Below are 21,288 nucleotides of genomic sequence, written 5' to 3'. Positions count from 1 at the left end.
GTTGCAGCCAAACGAGGAGTGAATCAGCAGATGGAAGCTCTCCCTCCCTCCCTCTCTCCCTCTCTCTCTCTCTCTCTTCCTCTCCTCTCTCTGTGTAACTCTTTCAAATAAACAATTCCTTAAAAACTTTTCTATTGAATTCTTTTTTGTATAACAATTTTATCTCTTTGTTGATATACTCTGTTTGATAAAGACATTGTTCTCATACTCTGCTCCACTTCTTTTGGTTTCCTTGATTTCTTTGACAACATTTAAAATAGCTTATGTAAGTCTTTAATAAGTCCAAAGTTTGGTCTTCCTTGGGGCCATTTATTATAGTCTGCTTTTTTTTCCTGTGCATTGACCATACTTTCCGGGTTCTCTTTTATTGCTAAAAAGTCAACATTTTAAATGATGTAGCATTTGGCAACTCTGGAAACCCCATGTCCCCTCCCCAGGGCTTGTTGCTGTTCACTGTTGTTGCTGCTAATGGCTGCTGTTCGTTTCTTGGCTTGAATGAACTAATGCTGTGAAGTCTGTATTCTACATAATATGCTGCTTTTTAAAAACCTCTGCTTGGTTCGCTTAGTGACCAGCTAATGACTGGACAGAGATTTCTTTAAGGGCTTTGGCCAGTAAGTCTCCCTATCTCTGATGAAGAACTCTCTGTGTTTGCTATTGTATAATGCTTTCTACACCGCAAGGCAGCTTACTGCACTACCTTAGCCTCCACTTCCTGCCTGAGCACAACCTTGCAGTCAGCAGTGAGGGTTAGGGACTTCTCAAGCATTTCCTGGGCAAGTGCCTAGCTCTGTACATCTGCATGGACTTCTAGATCCCCAAGAATACCTCTGACCTTCTCAAAGCCCCCAGTGTATATCTCACTCCCCAACCTGTCATTAAAATTTTTTGGTGACTTCTGTTTGCCCTGTTATTGCCTCAGGCAAGCTCAAAGGTTAAACAATTGATGCTTATTGTTTTAAAAGCTCCCAGGTAGAAGGCTGTCCATCCTGACCGGGCTCTGAGTCAACTCAAACTCAGGCATGTTCCGAGAACGGGGATTTCCAGGGAGCTTCCAGGTGGGTCACTAAATGACAACTTTCTGAGGACGGGGCTTTCTAGGGGGCTCCAAACTCTTCTCCCTTCAGTGGCCACTTAGTTGCTCATTTTCATGGCTTCTGTGACAGTAAGGCTGTTGGTTTTTTCTTTTCAAGATTTATTTACTTATTTGAAAGTCAGAGTTAGAAAGAGTGAGAGGGAGAGACAGAAAGACATCTTGCATCCACTGCTTTACTCCCCAAATGGCTGCAATGGCCAGGGCTGGGCCAGGCTGAAGCCAGGAGCCAGGGGCTTCTTCCAGGTCTCCCACTTCTACTCTACCATCTTCTACTGCTTTTCCCAGACCATTAGCAGGGAAGTGGAACAGCTGGGACACAAACCAGTGCCCATATGGGATGCTGGCATTGCATGCGGCAGCTTTATCCACTGCACCAAAAGACCCTAAAATTCAAATTTTTAAAAATCTGCATCCCAAGTAAGAGTCCATAGACTGAGATGGGCGGTGGTCCGTCAGATTTGTGGTCTCTGGCCCCCAAAATAAGCCCACGTAGCTGTACAGAGTTGCGACACTTGGAGAAGGAGGGGACCGTGAAGCACAACCTCAGAGAGCCTGGTCCAAGGTTCCCCAGCATTCCAGTGGGATCCTCTCTCCTCCCAGATCTTCTTCCCCAGCAGACCATGAGCCTGGCCTGTGGCCGCGATCCATGACCCTCGTGGTTGTGCCCAGGGGGCCTGGCCCTGCTTCACTGACTGTCAGTCCAGGGACCCCAGGGTGGGCCATGAGGGGGCTGCTCCCTGAGGACACTGTGCCCAGGGTGGGTGCAGTGAATCGGGAGCCTGGCAAACTCAAGGGTCCTTTCCTGAGCAGTCTGTTGTCATCTCACCAGTGCACTAACCCCACGGCCCAGGCAACACAGGGAAGACCACAAAGGAGAAGCCTTTGGATGCTCCCAACTGGCCGGAGAGCTCGGCACAATCCCTGACCGTGAGTAAATATGATGCTTTGTAAACACGTCAGCGTGTGAACAAGAATCTATCTGTACGAATCTGTGAGCATGCACGTGATTGTGCAAATATGAACTGTGTGTGAGTGTGTAAGTGTTGGAGTATTTGTGCATAAGTATGTGAGTACATGTAAGCTGAATTTGAGTATGGGCATGTGTGTTTAAGTAAATGCGTTAGTGAGGATATACAAATGTGTGAGTGCCTTACGACTGTGTGAAATACAGATAGGTGAGTGAGTGAAGTGTGCACGTGGATGTATGTGGAAGCACGGATGTGTGTGAATAGTTAAGCGTGTTAGTGAAGATCATGTGCTAATTACATGTGTGGGAGTCCATGTGCGTGAACACATCAGCACATGTGAACACTTGAGTTTGTGTGTATAATGTGTGTGCGGGTATGAGTACATGAGTGGGAACGTTACTGCCTGCATGTATAGGACTGTTAGCAGGTTTCGGTATATATGTTTGACTTTGCGAATGTATGTATCATTGAGTGTAGGCTTCAGTGTACAAATGCGTCAGTGTAAGAATGAATGAAAGCTGGCATGGCGTAGCAGGTAAAGCCACTGCCTGCAGTGCCAGAATCCCATATGGGTTCCGGTTCGAGTCCAATCCAGCTCTCCTCTATGGCCTGGGAAAACAGTAGAAGATGGCCCAAGTCCTTGGCCCCTGCACCCACGTGGGAGACCCAGAGGAAGCTCCTGGCTCCTGGCTTAGGATCAGCGCAGCTCCAGCTGTTGCAGCCAAATGGGGAGTGAACCAGCAGATGGAAGATCTCTCTGCCTCTCCTTCTCTTTCTGTGTAACTCTGACTTTCAAGTAAATAATAAATAAATCTTTTAAAAAAAAGTAACTGAGATCATAATTTGAAATGTTAAAAAAAAAGAAAAAGAGCGAATGAAGGGTGCTTGTTGGACTAGTGGTTAGAAGCTATTTGGGATGCACGCATGCCGTATCAGGGTGCCTGGGTTTGAGTGTGGCTCCACTCCTGATTCCAGCTTCCTGCTGACCCACACCCTGGGAGACAGCAGGTGAGCCTTCAAGTAGGTGGGTCCCTGCCACCCACATGGGAGATGTAGATTCAACCTGGCCCAGCTCTATTTCCAGACATTTGAGGAGTTAACCAACAGATGGGCGCTCTCTCTATTGTTTCTCTGCCTCTCAAATAAACAAGCATTTTTAAAAATTGTCAGTGTGTGACTATTCAAGTGTGTGTACTATACACACAAATGCTTGAGTGTAAGGTATGAGCACATATATACTTGTGAGTGCCTGAGTCTGAGTGTGTGAATGTGTCGAGATAAGTGGGTGGATGAGTGTGTGCTCGGAAGACCGTGTATATGAGTCAGGGCACGAGTGAGGATCTCTGTAGGTCTGGCGAGGCCAGCGAGTGGTCAGCCACAGCTGGGGGAGAAACCCCTTCTCCCTGGATGTGGAGGGCAGGTGCCTCCAGGCAGGCACATTCGGCTGCACAGTGCCAGCGCCTGCACAGTACCCAGCCTTTGGGGCTCCTGGCTTCCTGGTGTCTGGCACGCTTCTGGGGGGCAGGGAAAGACTCCCAGGCACTGGTGTCCTGCCTGTGACCCCGTCTCTTCCCAGAGTTAAGACGAGGATGATGTCCTATCGTTTTTGACATGAATGGGCCTGGAGGACATTAGATTAAGTGAAATAAGCCAGGCGTGGTAAGACAAATAGTGCATGAGCTCACTGAGGTGGGGAATCCATAAAAGCTGATCTCCTAGGAGTCGAGAGAACAACAGTGGTTACGGGAGAGGGGAGGGAAGGGAGGAGGCAGGGAGTTCAGTCAACAGAACAAAGTTACAAGTGGATAGGAGGAGAAGCTCTGGGATTCTACTGCACCCTATGGTGACTACAGTTAACACAATGCATCCTATGTCCTAAACCAGGTATAAGAGCGGTTTGTAATGCTCGCACTACAATGAAACAATGACAAATATGGGAGTCACCTGGTCCTGCCCATCACGTGAGCCCTCCACATACGGAATCATCAGCTCACAGCCCACAAACACGGACAACCTGAGAGGGGAGAAGCCCGGAGTTGGCACATGTGTGCAGTCGTGGCGATGCCAGCGGGAAACTCTCATTTGGCACCTGGAACCCCCCCCCCCCCCGTGAGGACCCTGAGGCAGGAGGGGAGAGCTGTGCTCTGGACATGGCTTTGAAAACGTTGCTGCGCTGGACGAAGGACAGGGAGGCTCTGCGCTTCATGCTGAGGACTTCACACGCAGGAGCCCACCCAGTGGCCCCCACGGCCCTTGGCAAACTCGTCCAGCGGGATCCTGGGTGAGACCAGCTGTGTGACTCTGCAGAGCGAGATTCCTGTCTGGATCTGGGCTTCCTCGTGTGGGAGGGCACCGAGCTCGGGCTGGCGGGGCAGCAGCTCAGACTGCACTGCCTTACAGCTCCCTGCCTTCCCTGTTCTCCCCACAACCCCATTTGCTTCCTCCATGACACAGTCGTAGTCTTTCATTTGTGGATGTGTCAGCCTCCAACCCTCCCGCCGCGCCGCCCCGCCCCGCCCCGCCCCGCCCCTGGCAGGTGTGAAGTCTGCTCTCAGCTCAGAGGAACCCACGGCCCAGCCCCTCACGTGTGGGGCCGTGCCCAGGGCTGAAAGCTGCTCATTGACGGTGACAGTTGCCCTGCGAGACCTCCCATTCTCAAAGCGTGCGTGTGGCATCTGTTGCCTTAAGTTCTCGAATCCACTGGAGCAAAGATTCTAGAAGTCTGCTTTTCCACCAGCCAGCTCCAGCTGTGGGTTCTGTGCCTGCAGTTGGCCCAGCTACAGGGCACTGGCTATTTCTGGCCCTCCAGTGCCACCTACTGCCCATACGTAGGTCTGCAGCGTCAGGAACCTTCTCCCCTCAAGTTTCAGGCCAGGCATGGAATTGGCAAGTAGCTGGGCTGAGGATGCCGACTGCGTGGGAATTCATAAGCGAAGTGGCAAACATACAGGGCTCTGATGACAAGTGGGCTCTGCCCAATTTCTTGCAGCATTAAATTAACCAAGAGCTTCAATCCTCAAGTTCCAGAAGCATCACAGTCTACTAACCAAGCAAAGTCTTCCTCCCTCCAAAGCTGTTACCTCTCCCAGCTAATAGCCTGGAGCACCAGTTCGAGTCCTGGCATCTGGTCCTGCTCCCTGCTAATGCAGCTGGGAAGGCAGCGCAAGACGGCCCAAGTACACAGGCCCCTGCCACACACATGGGAGACAGGGATGGAACTCCTGGCTCCCGGCTTCTGCCTGGCCCATCCCTGGCTGCTGCAGACATTTGTGGGTGAACCAGCAGATGGGAAGATCAATCTCTCTCTCCCTCTCTCGCTCTGTCACTCTACCTTTCAAATGAATGAGTAAATAATGTGGGCTTTTTTTTAAGTTCATGCAAAATGGAATAAAGATAAGCTTATTTGGGTGCAAAAACCTTAGAAATTCATGTACAGCCTTTCCATACTATGCATTTCCCATGAACTTCCGGAAGACCCCTTCATGTACCCAACAAACTTAAAAGCAGGGAATTCAACAGACACCCGTATACTGATGCTCATAGCAGAATTAGTCACAGTTAATCCCCAGGCAGGAACAATGCAAATGTCCCTCAACAGACGAACAACACTTGCAGAGGAATGTTGTTCGGTCACAAAAAGGAGCACTCACACGGACACCAACGCAGACCAGCGTTGAAGGTAACCCAGACACAAAGGGCCAAAGACGCGGTGCCATCCCACTCACATAAACACCTGCAACGGGCAAATTCAGAGACCGAAGATTGGCAAAGACGGGACTGAGGGGCCGCCTCTGGCACTGTGGGGAAAGCTGCTGCCTGGGTCGCCAGCATCCTATGTGGCTGCCAGTTTGTGTCCTGGCTGCTACACTTCCCATTCAGCTCCCTGCGAATGCACCTGGGAAAGCAGTGGAAGATGGGCCAAGTGCTTGGACCCCTGCCCCCGACGGGGGAGACCCGGATGAAGTGCCTAGTCCCAGCTTTAGTCTGGCCCAGTTCCGACCATTGCAGCCATCTGAGAAGTGAACCAGCAGATGGAAGCGCGCTCTCTCTCATTCTCTCTCTCTCTCTCTGGCTCTCTCTCTTTCTGTAACTGCCTTTCAAAAGATTGAAATTTTACAAAGATTAAAACCATTATTCTTTAAACAGATTAAAATTGGGATGTGTATGTGTGTACATGTGAGTGTGTGGTCTTCAAAAAGTTCATGGAAATGGAATTAAAAGATAAGTCTATTTTGGAGTACAAATTTTGGAAGTTTTTCATAGTATGCATTTTCCAGAAACTCTCTGAAGACCTGTTGTATACTTAGCTGTGTGTGTGTGTGTGTGTGTGTGTGTATTGCAAAGAGTGGAAACCTGTGCAGCCTGGTGGGCTGCAGGGTGGCTGTCTATTCTCATAGCGTCCCCCCCCCGCCCCCACCGGGAGGTAGGCCATTTCCACCCGGCCCAGCAGCCCTTCCGCCATGCCCAACGCCGTCCTGACCTCTGTCACTGGGAATCCATGACGGGTGCAGCCGAGCCCCTTCCTGCTCTGGTGTGGAAGCATCCCCGTGGGCACCAAGCCGCAGTTCCGGATCCAGCCACCTGATGGCGGACACTGGGCTTTCCCGGCTCTGGGCGGTCACGAGGTCGTGGTGAGGCAGCAGAGGCCTGCAGCCTGCACCCCGAGGGCGCAGCGGCTCCGCATTCTGCCAGCACGAGACACGGCAAGTCGCTGATTTCACACGCGATCATCCCGCCAGCTCCCTGCAGCCACGATGACCCGATGGCTTCCTGCACCCGGCTCCTACTCGTGTTCCTGGGCCTCAGGGGGCTGCCCGCGGGCCCTCCTCCAGCCGGTCCCGTCCCGGATCACAGCGTAAGGCCCGGCTGGGGAACCTTTCTCCTGCCAACGGCCAGCTGGATATTTACAACGTCATCCAGGGGACAGACACAATGCTCAACCTCCCGATGAGCCTGCTGTAGACTGAACGTCGAGTCCCGCCTGCGGTGGCCTTGGCAGGGCCAGAGCAGGTGACCTGAGAGCCTCCTACGGCCCCGACCTGCGCTCAGGGCAGACTGACCTTAACTGTGCGCGCTCCTGGACGCGTGGGGCGACCGGAAGCGGCGGCACCTAGTGGCGTCAGCACCTGAGTGTGTGAGGAGCGACCTGACGGCAGCGTGCGCGGCGTGGGTCCGTGAGCGCATGGGCGCATGCGCGCCTACGGGCGGCATCGCTACCTGAGCATGCGCGGGCCTTCCGCGTGCGGCGTCCATGCCTGAGCATGCGCAGACCGTCCGCGCGCTCAACGTGCGAGGCCGCTAGCCGTACAAGATGGCGTCATGGCGGGGCGAGAAGCTGAGGCGGCCCTGACAGAGCGCCACCCACCGAGGGGCCCACACCACAGACTTTGATCGGGAGGCCGGAAGTTCAGAACCAAGTCGTGCACGGGCTGGTTCTTCTGAGGGCTGAGGGACAGATCTGCTCCAGCTCACACCGGAAGCTGCCATTCAGCTGGGAGAAGCCAGGAGAGACACGGTGTCCCCTGCTCCAGAACGCCAGAGCCTGGGCTGTAACCAAGCAGTTCCCCTGAGCTCTCCGGGCCTCCGTGTCTCCGTCCGTGAACGCGGGAGTTAGCGCCAGAGAGCAAAACCTGGCCGTTGCTCTCCTTCTCAATGTTTTGCTCGTCCTGCGTGGTTACAGATGGAGCATGAATTAGCCACAAACCTGTAAAAATGAAGAAACTTCATCTAAAACCCAAGACTTCTGAGAAGTGGGCCCTTCTTCCTTCACAATGGTGATTGGGCAAAGCCATCACGGCCCCCTTTAGAGGTCTCCCAAAGCCTGTCTTAAAAACCCGGGCCCCTGTGAAAAGGATTCTGGGAGATGAGGGTAGAGTTGGCAGATCAAATTGGCAAAGCAAATCCAACCCTCGGCGAGCTGGATTTCGGGAAGGAATTTCATGCCATGCCGAAGTTTACCACCAGGGGGAAGCAGAGCTGCAGCGTTGATCTGAGTCCTCTACGGGGACGTTGTGGGCCTGGGGTGCCTGGAACCGAGGAGGGGCAGGCACTGCGAGCAGAGGCAGCTGTAGGGCTGTGCCTGATCCCGAGCCCAACAACCTGAGGAGGCCAGAGGAGGAGCTGAGCCAGGACTAGAAGGGAGGCGGGATTGGGAGAGCAGGGGGCGAAGCGCAGCTTGACTAAGATGCGGTGAGGGGACCGCGCTTACCCCGCACGATCTGTGGGCCTGAGGCAGAGCGCGTCGGTGCCTGAAATTCCAGGGCTCTCAACTCGCATGCGCGTGGGTACGAGGGCCAGAAAGCCACCTCAAAGGGACTTCAGAAGGAAAGGTCGTTCTCTGAGGTCCCTGCAAAGCCCAGGAGACGCCTTCAGTCCTGGCTGCATCGGGGGCCCAAGGGACATGGCTGTGCCCCAGCCTCGCAGTGCAGTGGGCCCATGCTCGGGCTCCTGCTGGCGATGGGGTGACAGACACCCTGCTTATTCATAAAGACCCCGCGGGACGTCCCGGGGTCCCTGCCCAGGACGGGCCCCAGCTGCTGCTGCAGCTTTCATTGACATGGTCTCTGTCACAGGCCATCTGGACGGGCGGAGGATGGGGCAGTCCCAGAAGACGGGACAGTGGGTGCTGGGTAGGCAAAAATGAGACGGAGAGGACGGACTGGTGGTGTGCGTCTCGCCTTCAGCCCACCTAGAGCGACAGGGCTGTTTCCCCTCGGGGAGGACACTCCCGGGCCGACGTGGAGGACATGGCAGAGGCCTGGGACAGGAAACCAGCCCTGCTCTCTGCGAGAGGCACACTAGGGCCTGGGAGTCGTCTTGGACAGGAGCCATGACCCGGGACCCTCCCCCACCCACAACCGCATCACACACACACACACACACACACCTGCAATCTGCTCCACTTCCAGGCTTTGTCGTCTCCTCGGGACCCGCCCCTCTTGCTGCTCTCTTGTTGCGTGGACCCCCTGCCTCCAGGACCGCAGACCCTCCGGTGGGATGAAGTTCCCACCCTCCCCACCTCGCAGCCCCTTTCTGCTTTTTGTCTCTCCGCCTGCAGAGGATGTCAGGGTCATCTCACTCCCTCGCCCTAAATCTCAGAGCTTCTCCAGCTGTGCCAGGGTCCCGTCACAGCCCAGGGGATACACAGCGCTTCACAGTGGGTGCCACCCACCCTCCCGTTCCCCGCCCAGGAAAGTGGGCCGTTCCCAACCGCTCAGAAACCCTGCCGTCGCCCTCCTGGCGTGGGCGGCTCCAGGTCAATGCCGTCCCTACGTGCTACCTCGGTTTCTCACCTGTAAGAGCAGTGGCCCCGTGTGGGCCCCGCCAAGGCACATGGAGAGCCCCTCCCCACAGAGAGCTCCCTGGCCGGGAGCTGTAGCAAGCAAGGCTTGTTCCATTTGAGGGCCGTGTGGTGTCTTTTTTTTTTTTTTTTTTTTTTTTTTTTTGACAGGCAGAGTGGACAGTGAGAGAGAGACAGAGAGAGAAAGGTCTTCCTTTGCCGTTGGTTCACCCTCCAATGGCCGCCGCTGCAGCCGGCGCACCGCGCTGATCCTGGCAGGAGCCAGGAGCCAGGTGCTTCTCCTGGTCTCCCATGGGGTGCAGGGCCCAAGCACCTGGGCCATCCTCCACTGCACTCCCTGGCCATAGCAGAGAGCTGGCCTGGAAGAGGGGCAACCGGGACAGAATCCGGCGCCCCAACCGGGACTAGAACCCGGTGTGCCGGCGCCGCAAGGTGGAGGATTAGCCTATTGAGCCACGGCGCCGGCTCCCGTGTGGTGTCTTAATCTGACTTTGGCTGTGTTTAAACAGGAGCACACATTCCCCGAGAGGCCAGGGGCTGCACCACCCCTCATCTGTTGAAACATTCTGGTCTCTGATCCCTGTTTCCTGGCTCATCAGTTCCCACTGACTCCAACAAACACCCTGGGAGAGCGGAATGAGCCCTTCCCCACTATTTCACAGACAGGGAACAGCGGCCAAGCGAGGAATTCCCAAGCAATAAACAGGAAGCACCGTGGGGGTGCTCATGAGAAAGATGCTGTAGTCGGACAGACTTGGGCTTGGGGCCCAGGGACCCCTGCTTCTGTGGGACTCCAGCTTCCGTGTCTGTATAATGGGTCGTCGTTGATCTGATTGAACAATCAATGATGCTCCCCAAATCCTCGTTATATTCTGTGTCACAGGAAACAGGGCAGCCGTTCTAGAGGGAGGGGATGCCCTGCCCTTGGGAGGGTTTGGCCCAGCCCCTGCTCCTTGGCTCTGGCCCTGCCATGCTGGGCCCCTTCTCAGCAGAGGTGCCTGCTTGGGCCTGGGGTGTGGTCCCGCTAGGAAATGGGGACCTGGAGACCGACATCTTCATCCCCGGGCTGCAAAGTTGTTTAATTATGTGGATGTTGGTGCTGCTGCCACCAAGCCCTGTTCCTCAGAGCCGTGAGCTGGCTATGCTCACAGCCGTGCTTGGCTGAGAAGTACATTCATTACGGAGATGGCTTTTATCGGGACTTGCAGAGGGCCTGGGGACAGGGAGTGAGGCACGCAGGCACGCTTCCTCCCCGGGGTGCAGCCGGGCTGCGTTCACAGGCCGGCGTCCTGACAGTGTTCCTGTATTGATCACGCGCACTGAATGAGACAGGAATCACGGCCATCATCCTGTGCCCATTGTGCAAGCAGGGCTGAGACAGACCAGGAACAGGCCTGGGCACTTGAAGCTGGACCCCAGACCAGGCATCAGCCTGCCTGGCTGGCTCGCCGAGGCCCAGAGAAGGGAAGTGATTCAGCCAAGTCCACTTGGCTGAGCCCAAGCTGCTCTTCCATGATGATTTTGTGGCCAAGTGTCCACCATAACAAGCGATGTCCAGCCACAAGGTCCATAAGAGCAGCACCTGTCCACACAGTGGGTCAGCAAGGACAGGGCATGGTGCTGAGATCTGCAACCCCCCCCCCAGACATGAGTGGAGACGGACACCCCCTCTTTCCGGAAAGGCTAGCTAGGCGGGGGGGGGGGGCACTTGCCCAAGGCTGCCTGACTGGTCAAGGAAGCAGCTGCTTTGTTTTGTGTTTAACTCTGGGCACTGTCTGGCTACAACTTTATGTCCTAACCCAGCCCTTCTGCTGTCCCCTACAGCTCTAGGGAGGCCACTGCTGGTCGCGGGGCCTTGGTGCACTTCTAATCTCTCAGCAAATCTTTTTATTTTTTTTAATCATAATTTCCCAAGGAAACCTTTTATTTAAGGAATATATACTTCATGCATTTCATAAGTACAACTTTAGGAATATAGTGATTCTTCCCACCATACCCAACCTCCCACCCATACTCCAACCCCTCCTCCTCCTCCCTCTCCCATTCCCAGTCCCATTCTTCACTAAAATCCATTTTAACTTTATACACAGAAGACAAATTCTATACTGAGTTCAACAATTTGCACGAAAAAAAAAAACAGTTCCTCAACAATGTGGATAAGGGCTGTTCAAAATCATTGCATCTTGAAGTTAATTTCGCTTTTTTGGGGGGAACGTAATTAAAGAAGCACCCAAGAATGATACATCTTTTTCAAGCACTTAGACATAATTGTAATACCACTCTTTGAGGACAGAGGTCCTGCTTTGGAAATTAGGGCACAGTGACTCCTGTTGTTAATTTAACAATCAACACTCTTACGTATGACGTCAGTGATCATCCGAGGCTCTTGACGTGAGCTGCCTAGGTCTTTTTGACTCCTTCAGTGCTCATCTGGGGGGAGGGGGGCTGGGGCAGGCTCTAGAGAGGAAGAGGATGCTACATGCCACAGCCTCTGGCCTCAGGGTTTCTGAGGCCTGCACCTTACGGGCCCTGGGGCGGGGCCCGGGACAGACCACCTACAACCCAGTGACTGGCATGCTTGTTAGCGGGGCCGCTGGCAGCCCCAGAAATCCCGATCAGGAGGTTGGAGCCCTGGGCACCTGCACTGAAGAAAGCCTGCCGGGGCTGCTGGTGTGCAGACCACACGGAATCCGACTCTGCCCGATTTTACCCGTAAGTCTTACACAGAGAATGCTCTTTCCTGTCCAAGGCCTCAGAAGAGTGATTTTAGTCGTTTCGCAAACTAACAACATTAAACAAGTTTGTAAAATGCTGAAAGTGCTCTGAGTTCACGTGCAGACATCAGACAGCACAAGATGGTGATGGGCTGTGATCACTCACAGCCTCTCTCTCTCTCGCTCTGCTTCCAGAGCTGCCCAGAGCAAGCCCCTCCCTGGACGCTTGCTGATGCCCGCTGGGGTCACACATGGCACTGGGCCCTGGGCGACAGGGGCCTGCAGGGCCAACAGCCACCACAACCACGGCACTTGATGCCCATCACGTGCTTGTGTGGCCTCTGTCCCCTTGCTTCTAGGCCCTGCCAGGGAGCTCTGGGGTGGGACTAGGATTATTCACTGTTCGGAGAGGAGAATGGACTTCATCGTCTCACTCAGGATGTCCCAAAGTTTGTCAGAGTCCAGTTTGGGTCGGACGCCAGCTGTACAGGAATGCAGATCCCCAGGTTCAACCCAGCAGCTTCCTGGGGGAGTGAAGTTTTCACACACAACACACCCATTTTTAAAAATATATATTTTATTTATTTGAAAGACAGAGTTACAAAGAGAGGTAGAGACACAGAGAGAGAGGTCTTCCATCTGCTGGTCCACTCCCCAGATGGCCGCAACAGCCGGAGCTGCACCAATCCGAAGCCAGGAGCCTCTTCTGGGTCTCCCAGGTGGGTACAGGGGCCTACTACTGCTGCTCTACTGGTCTCACAGGCCACAGCAGACAGCTGGATAGGAAGTAGAGCAGCTGGGACGTGAACTGGCGCCCATATAGGATGCCGGCCCTGCAGGTGACGGCTTTACCTGATATGCCACAGTGCCGGCCCCACAACACACCCACTTTTTAAAAAAAAGATTTATTTGAGAGGCAGGATTACAAAGAGAGGGACAGAGAGAGAGAGAGAGAGAGATTCTCCATCTGCTGGTTCACTCTCCAAATGGCCATAATGGCTGGAGCTGAGCCAGGTCAAAGCCAGGAGCCAAAAGCTTCATCCAGGTCTCCCACATGGGTACAGGGGCCCAAGCACCTGGGCCATCCTCTGCTGCTTTCCTAGGCACATTATCAGGGAGCTGGATCAGAGGTGGAGCAGCCAGGACTCAGACCGGTACCCATCTGGGATACCAGCATGCAGGTGGAAGCTTAACCCACTATCCCATAGCACCAGCCCCACAATACCCCATTTTGACCCACACATTCCCAGACTCCCACTGCCCAAGCTGTCCTGGGAGGTGGGAGATGGGAGACGGTGGAGATGTGTGTGACTTTGGAGAAGCCACAGCCCTCGTGACAGAGACACAGAAGTAGCGGGCAGCTGGCTGAGTCCCAGTCCCTGCCCCCAAAACCTCTCCCTCCTCCTCTCAAGATGCACAATTACCCAGCCCCCAGCCACTAGGTGATCCCAGCTGCTTCTGTTGTATCTAATTAGTCAAGTGGAACATTAATTAAATGTGAGAATAATAGACCAGAGACCAAATAAAATAAAATAAAGCAAAAACCACCAAAAAACTCCACAAAGTAAAACCCAAGAAAGAAGTCCCTTCCGAGGGCCATGCAGCAGGCAGAACCCTTGACTGTGTGATAACGAGGGCTGTCACCTGGCATTCCCACTGTGCCAGGCGACTCAGCACTGGATGGTGCTGTCCAAGGAGCTGGGGGAAACCAGGGTCGTGGGTCACCTGGAGCTCGGTGAGGCAGGCTGCCACACGGGAAAACGAGACGCCGGGGTGTGGTGGGATGCGGGATCAAAAGGCAGGCCGAACCACTCCCCCACCTTCCCTGTTCACCTGGGCAACTCCTGCTCGCTGCCCAAAGCCCAGCCTGAAGCCCCCAGCCCAGGAAGCAAAGGTGAATCCTTGCTCTCCCTGGCTGCTACTCTCCTCACGGTGCGGGTTTTGGACCACACAGCTATCCTGGGCTGATATCCCCACATCTGCCTGCCCCCAGCCACCCCCGAGCGGACTGGCACTAGCTGAAGTACATTTCCCACCTGAAGGCCTCGGACAAGGTGTGGCAGGTGTTCACCAAGCAGCGTTCTGCCGAGACAGAACCTGGGCCTGGTCAGCTCTGGTTTTCGAGTCCTCCATGGAGCTAAAGGCTTGCCCCAGGCCCGGCCAGTACAAAGAGACAAGATGGAAGCTTCTGGAACCTCAAGGTCCGCCCCAGTATCACTCTAACCTCCTTCCTCAGCAGGGTCTCTCCAGTGAGCTCCTGAGACACCTGTATCCAAACCACCTGAGGCCCCATCCCAGACGTACTCACTCACAGTCTCAGTCTTCAGATGGGGGAGAGCGAGGAGGTGAAGATGGGCGAGGGTGTGGGACACGCGGGGACCCAGGTGGAGGGGAGACCCATAATGGGGGGGGGCATGTGGATCATGGAGACCCAGATGGTGGGTTCTGCAGGGAGCCATGAAGAGACACACCTCTTGCCAACCCGCAGGGGTGCTGTTTCCTCCTTTGGCAAGCAGTAAAGTTATCTTAATTAAACACAGGGCCCCTAATGAAACAATGAGGGCTATTACATACTCCGCTGCCTCCTGCCAGAGCCTATAATTGAGGCAGCGATCCCAGGAAAAACACAGACTGCTCGATGGTCCACCCTCACCCTGCCAGAGGGAAACGGCTGTGAGCTGGAAGAAACCACCGACTGCTTCGTCGCTCCGGGATCCTGGAGCTGGGACGGCTGCCCTGGGGTCCGGAACGGCGCCTACTCCTGGCTCCCAGCCTCCCTCCCTCGGGGTCAGGTTTCCAGGCCCCCACTATTGGGATTGCCAATCAACCTCTTTCTGAAATGAACACAGAGAACGGAGGGGCTGGTGTGAATGGCCCTGTGGGGGCCCTGAATGTGAGACTCAGGCGATCAATATCTTGACTGCAGGTAACTTCGTGATGCGGGGTGCGGTCTTGAGGGCAGGAGACCCCAGGTCTGAGTGGGAAGTAATGCCCACCTGTCTGGAGCCCATTTTGCCAACATCCAAATTCCCCAAAGAGCAGGACCCTGCCTGCCAACTGAGGGGGCACCGTGAACAGTGCCGGCCAACAGGAACCCACACACACGCTGCATATGCACCTCGCCTGCAAGAACCTGGACCTGTGGCTTCTCGGGGAGCCCAGGAATTGAGAGCTGCTCAGCTCCTTGCTCTGTGCTTTGCAAGAAACACTCCTTCCTCCCACTACCCTGAGGTCAGTGATTGGCTTGCCGTGTGGCACTCAAGTGCACCTGTCACAGAAACCTGGGATGAGAAAACCCCCTCCATTCAAACAGGCACCAGAGACAGTGGAGGATCCAGTCTATTATGCCCGTGGGCTCAGCTGGAATCATTTCCTGAGAACTGAGCAACAATCCCAAGTTCCTTACAATATTTATAGGTTCATCAGTGTCATACCTTAGCAATTACAGCATTGGTGTGTTTAAATTGCAGCTGCGTGACTTAGGACCACATTTCCCATGGTTGGTGGGCCTGGTATGTTTGTAAAAGAGATACCAGGGGCAGGTTTACAGTTTACAGAAGCAGAACTGAGGACGTCTTCCCTCCCTAGACAAGATTACAGTGGGCAGCTGCTTCACTAGTTAATTGCCAGCAGCCATGTTTCAAGGCTTTTGTTGGGAGAAGCGGTCCGCTTTTCTTTCTTTGTCTCTGGTTGCAGCTGTATTTCCTCTACACACGCAGTTCTGGGGGTTCCATAGTAACTCCTCCAACCAGTCTTGGGGGTGTCCTATACCAATATGGCCCAAGAGGCCCACGTGAGGGGTGACAGACCATGTGCTCCCTGATAGAGCAGGCACAGGCAAGGCTGGTGAGTGAGGAAACAGAGCGCCGGAGCTGAGACCTTGGGAAGGGGAGCAGCAGAGATGAGGTCAGGGGATGGCAGGGGGTTTCAATGCAAAAGACTGAGCGCTGCGCCCTGACTCTGAGATTTAGGGATGGGACCAGCGAGTGCAGCCGAGGCCCTGCCCTGAGCATGACCCATGGACTTCAGGGCTTGTGGTTCAAGTGCCCCTCCTGGGACAGTGCCTGTTGGAGCACTAGACATCGCTATGCTTAAAGTACCATCTTGGACGCAGCACACAGCGTAATAGGTTAAGCTGCTGCCTGCAGGGCCAGCATCCCATATGGGCATCAGTTCAAGTCCCAGCTGCTCTACTTCCGATCCAGCTCTCTGCTATGGCCTGGGAACCCAGGAGAAGATGGCCCAAGTGCTTGGGCCCCTGCACCCATGTGGGAGACCCAGAAGAAGCCCTGGCTCCTGGCTTCCGATCTGCCCAGCCTTGGCCACTGCGGCCTGAGGAGGTGGGGGTGTGTGTGGTGTAAACGCAGCCCTGCACGCGCAGGGGGCACAGGCGAGGCCGGATGGTGCCCGGCAGTCCCTCCCGCAGCAGGCGCCCTGTGACTGATGAGCTTTTCGAGCCCAATAAGTGGGGGAAATTAAAAGAAATTTTAAAAAAAGAAAGTTTAATAAATTCTGGCTGGCGTCATGCAGACGGATCGGCCCCTCCCCACCCTATTATTGAGAGTCATTTTTTAGCTCGTATCCAGAGACGTCACCAGTGGATTGGCTGCAGCTGCTGGATGAAGGGAGATGGGACTTGAAGTGCCCTGTACAAACTTGTGGCACTTTCACCTCAGAGCTTAGGGTGCAAGGCTGAGGGCTGAGCTGCCTTGTGTGGGAGGGGTGGTCACAGCCATGGGCTGGGTCGTGCTGGGGGCAGAGGCCAAGGTCACTATCTCCTAAGAGGAGATGGAACTGGCAGGGAGGCAGGGTGGGAGGTGAAGATCTCTCTCATTTAGCACACACTCATTTAGCACACACAGAAAGTAGTACGGGGACCCAGCTCACACAAGGGCACAAAGACACAGACATGCACACAGGAACACACAGCAAGGATGTAAGTGGGCTTGCAGAGTCACAGAGCTCAACACAGTCAGAAATGCATGTGGGGACCCTAACACCCACAGGGACACAGAGTCAGCTATACACAAAGACGCACACAGGGACCCACAGGGAACCCCGGGTATGCCCCCAGTATACAGAAACAGCCTCACACACAGCGCTCCGAGGACCCAGCCTGTATCAACAGCTGTATCAATCCCGGCTCCCTTTGGGTTTGGCCAATGGGGATCCTAGCAGACATGAGAGGGTGGGAAATGGGAGAAAGGAATGAATCCCCTGACCCCCTCTTTGCCGGGTTCCTTCAGCATAGGGCTGCAGCTCCTGGTGAGGCTGTCTCCATCGAACCGCCTGTTTCTCTGGGTTCCTGGTGACGGCTGCCTCCCTCGCCACTCTCAGCTTACAGGAGCTGCCGGGTCTCTGCCTGCTTTCCTTAACTACTGCACTTTCCCTGTGCACTCTGCCCAGCCTTTTCTACATAGTCTTTTTATTAACTTATCCCAAAGTATCCAATTCGAGGATGCCATCTATTTCCTTGCAGGACCCTGACCAGTAATAAATTCTTTTCTGCCCAGACCATATGGAGACACACAGCCGGCTGCTGCTTCAAAACAAGTGTAACCACACTTGCCTCTGTTCCGGATGGCAAGGCGGTGGTGGGCGGAGGAGTGGAGACCGGCCCAGGAGACTCTAGAGCCCTTCCCGCAGTCCTGCCCCTGCCTAGAGGCCTTTACCTCTGCAGAGTTTCTTCTGTATCTGCAGGAGCGTCCTTCATGGCTGTCCTGCCCTGCCCTCCGGCTTCCCAACTAATAAAGCAACGTTCGTCTGCAGTAGCCCACTGAGCCCTCGGAGTAGCCCTGGAGATGTACCCAGCCCTGGCCTCGGCTCGGCCAGACCAGCGATGCGTGTGCTGGCTGGCTGGCTGCGGCCCCACCTCTCTGGCCCAGCTGTGGGCCAGAGTTAGGAGTCTTCCTTCCCTGTGACTTCTTCCCCTGGTACCTGTGCCCTGGGTCTGCATCCACAGGCAACTCTTAGCTGAGTGCTGATGAAGGCATCAGAAATGGGGAGGGCCAGGCAGGTCTGTGGGGAGGGGGAGTCTTCTGCCCCGGCCAGCTCCCCGCCTCTGTACACCTGCACATAGTGCCCGTCATGAGTGCCCTCTGCCCTCTTCTCCAGCTTTTCCAGTACCCACCACCCTTCAGGGCTCCGATCAGCCTCACCTTACACTTCAAGTTTGCCATCTCCTGTGCAGAGACATCTCACACAGCTCATCATCAGTGCCGTGTATCTTGGTGCATAATTGTTCTCTAGTTGTTTGTGTTGTTTTCGTCATGTCTCCCAGCTGCCCAGTGAGCTCCCTAGAACAGGAAACGAATCCACTTCTGTCAATCTCGTGTACTTATCCCTACAGTGACTCACTCATTTATCCACTCCTTGACTATTCATCTGCTCATCCACTCAGCCGCCTGAAGCATTATTATCCTTAAGGGCTCTCTGGCCTCTCCTCGACCACACGTGGATGAGACTGAGACACAAGCCATATTTCAAAAGCCCAGGCCAGATATCAACCCCAGGGGCCAGGAAGAGTCCTGTGATTGTGGCCTTGATCTTGATTTATCTTCCAGAGACCCGTGGGACTTTGGGTCATCTCCTAATGGGGGCACTTCTCGGGAAGACCTGAAGCTCCTTCTGGAAAGCACAGCATAGCTCAAAAGCGGCTGAGGCTTGGAGAGCCAGCAGGGAAGAAGAGGCTCCCCACACCTAGCCCTCTCTGGCACTCTCTCGTTTTCAGTATCTAAGCGGTTGTGGAACATGGTGGTTAACAAAGACTTGGTGGTCCACCTCATGATCTTGGACAAGTTGCCTAACCCTCTGGGTCTCAGGTTCCTCTCTGTAAAAGTCATCATTCTATTTTATTTAGTGTAATAATAAATGGAAGACACTTTGAAGACCAGAATAGAGTGCCCGGGCAGTGTGGGCTGAAGTTCTGCACAGTATCAGGATGCAAGTTAGGGTTTTAATACCATCTAGTCATGTGAACAGCTGTACCGAGGCCCCCATGCGGCAGTGGCAGGCACGGTGCTCAGCCAGGGAGCATGCTTTGGTGCCACGTGGCCCAGCTTCCTTGCCCTGGCTGGGGCTGAGTTCTGGCCTGGCCCTGAGATCCCTTTACATCTGTGGGTTAGCCATTAGGTTGTAGGAGACAGAAACAGCTGCTCATACTGACTGGAGCAGAAACAGGAGTTAACCAGCTTGGAAGCATCATTCATGGGAAGTCAGTCGCATGCTTCCTGGTACAGTCAGCTTTGTGGTGAAGCAGAATTTTCTCAAGAGGCGGCAGAAATGGCCCAGCAGCTCTGGGCTTACACTGCACAACCCCAGCACGAGAACACCCCTGTGGCTGTTTGGTCTGATAGTCAACACACTTCTGTTCTACATCCAGGGGTTTGGGTTCGATTCCCACCTCCAGCTTCTGACTTCTGCTTCCCACAGTGCAGACCCTGGGAGGCAGCAGTGTTAACTCTCAGAACTGGGTTCCTGGCACCCAGGCAGGAGGCCTGGGCTATGATCCTGACTGCTGGTTCCAGCTCCAGCCCAGTCCTGGCTCAAGTGCGCGTTTGGGGAGTAAGCCAGCAGAGAGGACGTCTCTCTGTCTCTCTGACTCTAGAGAACAAAATAAAAAGAATACTTTTCACATAGTTTCAGCAAAAGTCTCAAGTTAGAATTTCATTGGCCCCACTTGGCCATACATCTGTGCTTAAACCAGTCCCTGTTGCTGGGAGAGTCCATTGCTGATTGGCTGGGCCTTGATCCCACACCAACCAACAGGGCCCAGGGTAGTGGAAGGTGGTTCTGTCTTGTAAAACTGGGGCCCCTCATAAGGAAAAAGGGGGTGGAGGCAGAAGCTGATCAAACAAAGTTCATGGCCACCCATGCAGATGGGAGTAAGACTTTCTCCAAGTTTCCTTTGAGAGTGATTTGCAGTTGTAGAAAGAACATTTGGGTGTAATTTGGGCCCCTAAGTGGGCCTCTGTGGCTGTTTTGTTGTTTTTGATGTTCACTGGGCCCACTTGTAGCCCCTTCTTTTCCCTGTCTCAGCATCCCCCTTCCAACCTCTTCCCGGCCTCAATCTCTGTTTCCTGAATCCCAGCCCGGAGTTGAATCAGGGACTCCTCTGAGGTCCAAGTACAGAGAAGGAGGCCTGGCAGGTCGGATTACAAACACAACTCCACTTGCCTGGCTGAAAGGGAGACTTACTACCCCCAGGGAAGACCAGAGGGTCAGACCTGACACCAAAGCCAGGGCCCTGCGAGGGTCCAGCCGGGCAGCACGGCCTTCTCAAACCTCTGGTCCCGGTGCTGCTGCTGCTGGAGCCATGTCCATCCCCCCACTTCCACCCCCACCCCCACGCCCACCCCCAGCCCCACACCAGTCTAGGTCCCGGGAGGGGAAGGATTCTCTAGGCCAAGCTGGGCCACGTGCCAGTCCCTACCATGGTCACCCTCGATGGGGACCCTGGGAGGACAGAGGGGGCCCTCTGCTTACTGGAAGTCCAGACTTGGGGGCAGGGGGCCAAAGAGCCATGTCCACTCCAGATGCACGCATGGGCTCTCATGGGGCAATGAAAAGGAGCGGCCGACTCGGGGGAGGGACAGCGGGCGCCTCGTCGGGCCCCACCATGTGTCTTGGTCAACACCTGCTGGGCCCCTCCTGCCACCTCTGCTGTCATCCTGACTCATGGCCCAGTGTCGTGAGCAGATTAATAATATCTGCTGTCCCACTTCCAATATTGAGGGCCAGACTCCGCGTACTCTGAGGACGAGCTGTAATTAGCTCAGAACATCGGGGCAGAGCCTACTTGTGGCTGACAGCAAGATAAATATACCTAAATAGCAAGATGATTTGGAACTGGGTTTCATTTTCCTCCCCTAATAACAGAAGCGGGGGCCGGGGTGGCCTGATGGATGACGAGGTGTCGGCTTCCTCTCGGCAAGATGCCTAGCAGCAGTGCCCAGCCCGCCTCCCACCCCAGGCCCCCTGAAGCATTCCGTTGTCCCCATGGGAATGAGCAAACATCCCCGAGATCCAAAGACAGGCTTTGTGGAACACGCCTCAAAAGTCTTGGTCTCACTCCTCCCCCTGGGGCATGTGCCACGGCAAATTGGGTGTTTAAAGAAGGACTTAAGGCATTTTCCCTTCAAAATCCTTCCTATTAAAAGTGTTCTTTAATTCAGCAAGGAGATGTAACCAAAACATCCAAGAGAATTTTAT

General features: G+C 54.6%; 1 protein-coding gene and 2 long non-coding RNA genes across 3 annotated transcripts in view; 1 reads left to right on the top strand and 2 right to left on the bottom strand.

Annotated features, from left to right (window-relative positions):
- Positions 1 to 7,152, bottom strand: part of TMCC1 (transmembrane and coiled-coil domain family 1) — a 246,548-nt gene extending 239,396 nt beyond the window's left edge. The window contains exon 1 of the mRNA XM_070051057.1: positions 6,545 to 7,152. The gene's annotated coding sequence lies outside the window, so the exon portion shown is untranslated. The remainder of the gene's footprint in view (positions 1 to 6,544) is intronic.
- On the top strand, positions 972 to 6,241 carry LOC138844139 (uncharacterized). Its single transcript, XR_011379647.1, has 3 exons — positions 972 to 1,058; positions 1,926 to 2,023; positions 3,949 to 6,241. It is a non-coding gene; the product is annotated as an uncharacterized lncRNA (long non-coding RNA).
- A 5,868-nt stretch (positions 7,153 to 13,020) lies between the features above and the next one.
- LOC127492352 (uncharacterized) lies at positions 13,021 to 21,061 on the bottom strand. Its single transcript, XR_007921668.2, has 3 exons — positions 20,903 to 21,061; positions 18,237 to 18,374; positions 13,021 to 16,693 (listed from the first exon to the last, which is right to left on the bottom strand). It is a non-coding gene; the product is annotated as an uncharacterized lncRNA (long non-coding RNA).
- Positions 21,062 to 21,288: the final 227 nt, after the last annotated feature.

This window comes from Oryctolagus cuniculus, chromosome 10 (genome assembly GCF_964237555.1).
Source record: "Oryctolagus cuniculus chromosome 10, mOryCun1.1, whole genome shotgun sequence".
NCBI classification, from domain to species: domain Eukaryota; kingdom Metazoa; phylum Chordata; class Mammalia; order Lagomorpha; family Leporidae; genus Oryctolagus; species Oryctolagus cuniculus.
Note: the sequence above shows the minus strand (reverse complement) of the source record. Positions and strands in the feature narration are given on the sequence as shown.